This window comes from Phocoena sinus, chromosome 12, assembly GCF_008692025.1.
Source record: "Phocoena sinus isolate mPhoSin1 chromosome 12, mPhoSin1.pri, whole genome shotgun sequence".
NCBI classification, from domain to species: Eukaryota; Metazoa; Chordata; class Mammalia; order Artiodactyla; family Phocoenidae; genus Phocoena; species Phocoena sinus.
The window spans coordinates 64897589-64906232 of NC_045774.1; the positions used below are offsets into that span (position 1 = coordinate 64897589).

At 40.6% G+C, this 8644-nt stretch overlaps 1 pseudogene; it reads right to left on the reverse strand.

Moving 5' to 3' along the window:
- Positions 1-8069: 8069 nt before the first annotated feature.
- Positions 8070-8176, reverse strand: LOC116763854 (annotated as a pseudogene).
- Positions 8177-8644: the final 468 nt, after the last annotated feature.

The window sequence follows — 8644 nt, forward strand, 5'->3', positions numbered from 1 at the left end:
TAACTAAATTGTCCATAGAGACTGGCGGTACAGATTGGACGGTGCTCCTTCCCTTAGCCCTGTTCCGGGCTAGAAATACCCCCTCCCGCTATTATCTTACTCCATTTGAAATACTATACGGGGCCCCACCTCCTCTTTTTACGCTAAGGGAGAAATTAAGTCCTGACTGCCATAATAACACTGACTTATATGCTAGGCTGTTGGGACTCCAGTTGGTCCAAAAGGAGGTGTGGTCCCAGCTGGCAGAGGCTTACCGACCAGGAACACCAGCAGAGGCTCATCCCTTCCAAGTCGGAGATTCCGTGTACATCCGTCGGCACCGAACCCAGACTCTAGAGCCTCGGTGGAAAGGACCATACATCGTCCTGCTCACCACCCCCACGGCTATAAAGGTAGATGGCATCGCTGCGTGGATCCACGCTTCACACGTGAAGGCCGCACCAGCATCTGCAACATCGGAATGGCGAGCCCAAAAGACCAGCAACCCGCTCAAGCTCAAGCTTCTGCGATCATCAGATTTATAACTTTAACTTTGTTACCCCTACTGACTGTGAGTAATTTTAGTCCTCACCTGCCCCAGCATTTAACCTGGCAGGTAATTTCCCAAACTGGAGATGTAATATGGTCTGTTAGCCATACTGCTGCTCCTTGGACCTGGTGGCCAGACCTTTTCCCCGATGTTTGTAAATTAGCCATAGGAGCTCCCAATTGGGACACAGCACACTCCCATGATCGTCAAAATGCCCCATCCATACCCGGTCGGGCCGGCCAATACGGCTGCCAAAACTCGGGTACGCGACAGAAACTTAGCAACCCTACCTTTTATGTATGCCCGGGATTTCATCGCCATAGGTCCCTAAATTATCAATGTGGGGGAAAGGAACATTTTTATTGTAAAAGCTGGGGGTGTGAAACCACAGGAGACACCTATTGGAAGCCCACCTCTGGCTGGGACTTTATTAAGATGACAGCCAATTATACACACCCAACCAACCCCTTAACTTATAGGCCTGAATGTACTAAATGGTGCCATCCCCTTAAGATCTCTTTTAGTGAACCAGGAAAAAAGGATAAAAACTGGATAAATGGCCATTCATGGGGAATCAGGTTTTATAAAGAAGGATATAATGATGGATTACTAATGACCATCAAACTAAAAATTGAAACCCCTACTCCAGTTCCTATAAGCCCCAACCCTGAGATAGGGCACTCTTCGCTACCTTTGGCCCCTCCCACAGCGTTACCAGAGATAAGAAACCAAACTTTTGAGCCAAAAGAAATGACAATCAAGCCCAAGACTCCCCGGGACCGAATGCTCTCATTGGTCCAGGTGGCTTTTGAGGTTTTAAATGCCACAAACCCGGAGGCTACCAAATCATGTTGGCTTTGCTATGCTGCTCCTCCCCCTTATTATGATGCTATAGGATATAATTCTAATTATAATAATGTTAACACTCCAGATCAATGTCGATGGAAACAAGAAGGAAATAGTAAATTGAGCCTGGCCTCAGTATTAGGAAACGGTACATGTGTAGGAACACCCCCCTCGTCCCACCGACATCTTTGTGCCAATTTAAGCCTCCCACAGGGCTCAGGGTATCTCCTCCCTCCTCCGGATGGATGGTGGGCATGTAACACAGGATTGACCCCCTGCATTTCTTTAGAGGTCCTTAAAGCTTCAACCGATTTTTGTGTGTTAGTTCAGCTGGCCCCCAGACTCATTTATCATTCAGATTCATCCTTTCTAGATGAATATGAGGGCAGAGGAAGGTTTAAGAGGGAACCCATAACACTCACCCTGGCTGTACTCCTAGGACTAGGAATGGCAGCCGGGGTAGGAACGGGTACAACAGCCCTCATCCAACAACCCCACTATTATGATGCCTTAAGGCAAGCTGTAGATGTTGACCTCTGGGCATTAGAAAGTTCCATAACTCAGTTAAAAGAATCCCTCACCTCGCTTTCAGAGGTGGTAATGCAAAACAGGAGGGGATTAGATCTGCTGTTCCTTAAGGAGGGCGAACTATGTGCTGCACTAAAAGAAGAATGCTGTTTTTATATTGATCATTCTGGGGCTATTACCAAAACTATGGACAAACTTAGGGAGCGCCTGGACAAAAGACAACAGGAAAGGAAAAATCAAAAAGGATGGTTTCAATCGTGGTTTGATAAATCTCCCTGGCTTACTACTTTAGTTTCCACCTTGTTAGGGCCCCTCATTATTTTATTGTTGCTCTTAACTTTTGGACCATGCATTCTGAATCGCCTGATAGCCTTTATTAGAGAACGCATTAGTACGGTACAAGTTTTAATGCTAAGGCAACAACACCAAAACTCGCAAAAAGAAACTGAAATTCCATGATTGAAATTAGTTACAAAAAAAAAGGGGGGGAATGTGGGGCCTTTAGGGACTTTCCACCCCCTCACTTGTTCCCGTAAACCAATTCTTCTCCCTATCGTGCGCCACTCCTTCTCCCTATCGAAACCAATTCTTCTCCCTATCGTGCGCCACTCCTTCTCCCTATCGAAACCAATTCTTGGAGTTTTTCAGTTGACGGGGACTTGCCAGACAGCGGGTAATTTTCCAGTTGCCCGTAACAGGTATACGCCCTAACCGCCACAATGAACAGACAACTATAACGGCCAGAAGGTGGGACAAAAGTTCCTAAGCCAATGAATTCAAAAGTCACCACATTTACCCAATCATTGTGAGAATATACCCGCCCTATGAGTAAATAAACCTATAAAAAGTATGTGATTCCACTTTTAGGGGTTCCCCATCGGCCTCCTGCGTGAGGTTCAGGGGACCCCGGTGCATCGGCTCCTAATAAACCTCTTGCGTGTTGCAGCGGCTCCCGACTCTTGGCGGTTCTTGGGCGAGTTGGAATCCCTCGTAGACCGTTTGGGTCTAACAATACCTAGTCTAGTGTTTTCTTCCAGGAACATTATTTTAGATAGTAGTTTCATTAGATCATATTTTTTTGTTATTTTTCTATCAATATACACATTTTGTGAGACAAGTTATCTCATTAAAATATTTAGTCCATCTAAGCCTCGTGTTGGAAGTGTTGGTATTCTTAAAAGAAGAGATAACAGCGTTGGGAAATTGTGCTGCACATCTATAAAATGCCAGGGTATTGCAGAAAATATTCCTAGTAAAAGAAAAAGCAATGGCCAGTTATAAAATATAATATGTATTCTTGAAACGTATTAAAATGCCATTGATGAAATTGTGAGAACTTGGAAATCTGTGTAAATGAAAGCACCAGATTTGATATTCTTGATCCATTCATATGGCTCTGCAATGATAAACGATATTTTTTTCTTTTCAAAACTATCAAGGTATTATACAGTTGTGCTGTCTAAAATGACAGCCAATAGCCACGGGTGGTTATGGAGCCCCTGAAGTGTGGCTAGTTTGAATTGAGACGTGCTCTCTAAAAAATACAGAGTTTTAAAGACTTAATACTAAAAAAAGGGGTGTAAAGTATCATATTGATACTTTAAAATATTGATTATATGTTGAAATAATAATATTTTGAATCTATTAAGTGAAAGAAAATATATTAATAAAATTATCTTCACCCGTTTCTTTTCACTCTCTTTAATGTAGCTACTAAGGCGTTTAATCACATATGTGGTTTGGATTTGTAGCCCACATCATATTTCTACTGTATAATCCTGATCTATAAAGAGCTGAAATAAAACTTTCACAGAATCCTTGTTTTGGAACTTGATGGGAACTTAGTTTGATCAACCATAAAATAATGAGCATTCAGAGACATCAAAATAAAATTAGTAGCCAGGGTGGGAATAGGATCAGTCTACATATACCTATACAGGGCTCTTTTGCGCATACATTAAGTATTTGTCCAAATCTCTTGAATGCGTATAGGCGTGACCTCTAACTCCTCATCATTTAAAAAAATGATATGCCTTGCTCAATGATGTCTAAGTCCTTTTTTCTGTTTTTTTGGTTGCAATTATTTATATTTGGACTCTTCTGTAATCTGACAACGCAGTAGTGAGCTCACCATATTCTTATTTCATGAGGATGGCATAAATGTACTATTCTCTTTTTCTCCCTCATAAAGATTATTTCAACATAAGCATTTCCGTAGGGAGCCACAAACATAATGTGTATCAGCTCCAATTCAACAAGCCTTGCCCTGTTTGTTATCAACTCTCTTTTCCTAAATTGTCCTCCAAACAGAAACTACAACAGAAATGCCTACGGGCACCAGGAATCTTCCAGTCAGCCATTGGCAATCAGCTCCTGAAAAAGAGCATGACATGAAACAGAAACTGCCAAAAACGAGTATCTAACCTATACAGATAATTTCTACCAAGCAGAGCATAAACTTTTCAGAAGTGGTTACCATGCTATGCTCTCTTATCTCCAGCCTTTATATCCCTATTCCCCTCCCAAAGTGTCCTTTCGTAGCTTGAGTACAAATTGTAAATATTTCATGATATTTGATTTCATCTAAAGTACTTGGGAACAAAAGTTTGAATGAGATCCTGAGGGCCTAGATTTTTTTTTTTAAATAGCTACAATAAAACAATAATAGAGCTATTCTGCCACCTTAGGAAATGGCCTAGAGGAAAAAGAACTAGGAAGATCATTTTACTGGTTAGACACGAGGCCCAAAAGGAATGGTAACTTCATAAATTATTCTGTGGGTGTTGCTGAAGTAATTCTTCAGAGTTAGGCATTCTAGTGAGCCTACAGACAAAGGAAGTTGAGAGTTGGGACAAAGATCTGAATATTTTAGGCCTCTTGGAAGCTTATGATGAATTCTAGAAAATAGCGTTCCTATAATTAGAGTAACTGTGTTATCAGTATATAAAATCTGCAAATAGAATTTTCAGCATAAAAGGTGACTTCTCCATTTTGTTTGGTTTATATACAAGGTATAGGAAACTGCCTTTAGCATATAAACTTCTACCAAAAACAGTACTTGGACAAAGTAATTAGGACATACTAAATAGTAAATAGTACCCACCCAAATTGAAAATCATTGTTTGATTAACCATTTTGTGATTTGTGATTTATCTACTTTCGAAAAGAAGGGTAGTGGTTGATCAATCAATGTAACCTGTATCTGGGTGCATAGATAAAGCCTTTTTCCATTTGTTTAAAAAGTGTAAATAGTACTGTTCAACACAATTAAAAAGTGTGTTCCATGTAGTTTTTCGAAAGGGTTTACTTCCTCCTGGGGTATTTCCTGTATAGCCTAGGGGAAGTGGACCTGTTTCAAATCTGATGTGCTTTTTCTCGAATTCTATTGTGTAAATTTGCAGAAAAAATAAATAGTATCTCTTTAGAGACAAAGTATTAAAACAGAATAGCCCATATAGCATTGAAAAGTTATACATTCCTATCAGTAAGTTATTCTGATCCTCTAGAAGACTGCTTACTGTAAAGTGTGTTTTAACTAGAGTGCATGACTTAAAGCCACAAAAAGTCCCTTACAGAAACACACACCAAAATGAAAAGTTGTTCATCTTAAGCTGTAGAAATTATGCTATGTGCCTAGATAATCAAGTTTACTTCTTATTTTGGTACAGAGATATTCCCAGACTTCCTTGAAGTTGGGTGAGATGATGTGCCTACATTCGGGTCACTATAATGTGGGTGGAAATGATATATGCTACTTCTAGACCTGGCCCCATAAGGTCTACTCTCTTAGCAACTTTCCAGTATATAATACAGTATTATTAACAATAATCCGTATGCTGTACGTTAAATAACCAGAACTTATTCATCTTTTAGCTAGAAGTTTGTACTCTTTGACCAAAATGTCTCTTTTTCCCCCACCCTCCAATCCCTGGTAACCACCACTCTAGTCCCTGTTTCTACGAGTTTGGCTTTTGTGATTCCACGTGTAAGTGAATCATACAGTATTTGTCTTTCTCTGTCTGACTAATTTCATTTGCCATAATGAAGGTCCTCAAGGTCCATCCATGTAGCTGCAAAGGTCAAGATGTCCTTCTTTCTCATGGCTGAGTAATATTCCGTTATATATTATATGTGGTTATGTATATATATATATATATATATATATATATACACACCACATCTTCATCCATTCATTTGTTGACAGACACTTAGGCTGTTTCCATGTCTTAGCTATTGAGAATAATGCTGCAATGAACATGGGAGTGCAGATAACTTTCTGAGACCCTGTGTTCATTTCCTTGGTATATATACCCAGAAGTGGAGTTGCTAGATCATATGGTTCTATTTTTTTTTTTGCGGTACGTGGGCCTCTCACTGTTGTGGCCTCTCCCGTTGCGGAGCACAGGCTCCGGATGTGCAGGCCCAGCAGCCATGGCCCACGGGCCCAGCCGCTCCGCGGCATGTGGGATCCTCCCAGACCGGGACACGAACCCGTGTCCCCTGCATCGGCAGGCGGACTCTCAACCACTGCACCACCAGAGAAGCCCTCATATGGTTCTATTTTTAACTTCTTGAGGAGCCTCCATAATGTTTTCAATCGTGGCGGCACCAATTTACATTCCCACCAACAGTGCACAAAGGTTCTCTTTTTTCCCTATCCTCACTAACGTTTGTTATCTCCAGACTTTTTAATGATAGCCATTCGAACAGTTGAGAGGTGATATTTTATTGTGATTTTGATTTGTGTTTCCCTAATTATTAGTGATGTTGAGCACCTATTCATGTACCTGTTGGCCATTTGTATGTCTTCTTTAGAAAAATGTCTATTTAGATATTCTGCTATGTATCGGAAATAGGACAATTGACAAGACCTTTATTCTCATGGCACTTATTATACTGTATCAAAAAATACCCAACTAGTTACACAAAAAATATAAAATTGCAACTGTGTTTAACAGCCTCACATATGAGGTGCTCAATACCATTAGGTTGTCTGATGGGGGAGGAGTTACCTAATACATAAGATGGAGGAAGCCTTTTTTGAGAAAGGGATTATTGAGCTGAACTGAAGGATAATTATGAATTTACTACTAGAAGAAGGAACTGAAGAGTTTGCTCCCTGAATAATATAGTATAAAAGTCTTGGAGCATGCAGAAGCTTGGTAAGGTTAAGGGTGTGAGGGCAACACACCTGTGGCAGAGATGAAGGGAGGGAAAGACTGAGATTAAAGGAGACAGGTTGGCGCCAAACCATTGCAGAGCATAGAGGGCAGGTAGGAAATTTTCTCTTTATTCTAAGTACAATGAGAAGCCATCAGATTACATACAGCAGGGGGTGGCCATGTTTGGATTTGTATTTCAAAAATATCACTCTGGGGCTTCCCTGGTGGCGCAGTGGTTGAGAGTCCGCTTGCCGATGCAGGGGACACGGGTTTGTGCCCCGGTCCGGGAAGATCCCACATGCCGCGGAGCGGCTGGGCCCGTGAGCCATGGCCGCTGAGCCCGCGCGTCCGGAGCCTGTGCTCCGCAACGGGAGAGGCCACAACAGTAAGAGGCCCGCGTACCACAAAAAATATATATATATATATATCACTCTGAAAAAAAAAACCACTCTGGCTCCTTTGTGAAGGACAATCTGGGCAGGAACTATAACGGTGGCAGGTAGAAGAGTTAGGAAGAGATCTCAGTAGTGTGAATGAGAAAGGATGGTAGGGAATTGGGAGATATGGGGAGAAGTGATTAGATTTGGTTGATTGTTGGGTTGGTATAGGATTTCATGTAGAAAATCGTATTATTTTGGATGTTGAAAGATATTGCACTATTACCTTCTAATATTCAGTGTTGTTGGTGAGCAATTGTATGACAAGTTGATGATTAAGTTTAGAGTGAATAAAGAAGCAGTTCTCAGTTGAAATGAGATGCTATTTCTAAAAAAGACAGGCATGCTAAGTAGACAAAATTAAAAAGGATATTTCTAGAGCACCTGATTGATAGTTTCAATCTAAGTATTTACCTTATATATACTTATATTTAAAGAAGATCAACAGTGCCACAAATAATATTGTTTTAATTTTTCAAGATCAATAATAATATTCTTTGTGAATTTTTCATTTAAATGGAATTTAACCATTTATAAATTCTCATTTAAAATGATTCGTAGTGACTTAAGATGTGACAGGGAACTTTTTTTTTTTTAACTGATATATTCAGGGAATATTAAACTGATGAGAACAGATACTAAACTTGATCTTAGACAAAAGGACTAGAAGTAATATCCAGGGAATATTAAGGTGTTTTGTTCCTTCCTTAAAATTCACCACTTCTTGTACCTGATTTTTAAATATTGTCTGTTTATTGACTATCAAAAATATGTTTTTATTTTATGCTTCCAGTGGATATTTTTGAGTTTTAAAATAAAAGCATTCAATTTCTGAATGAAGGATATGTCTTTTATGAAATAGAGTTTTGTACCTCAAAAGCTTTTTTCTGGGGCTTTCCTGGTGGCATAGTGGTTGAGAGTGCACCTGCCGATGCAAGGGACGCGGGTTTGTGCCCCAGTCCGGGAGGATCCCACATCCCGCGGAGCGGCTGGGCCCGTGAGCCATGGCCACTGAGCCTGCGCGTCCGGAGCCTGTGCTCTGCATTGGGAGAGGCCACAACAGTGAGAGGCCCGCGTATGGCAAAAAAAAAAAAAAAAAAAAAAAAAAAAAAAAGCTTTTTTCTGAAGGGGTTATTGTTTTT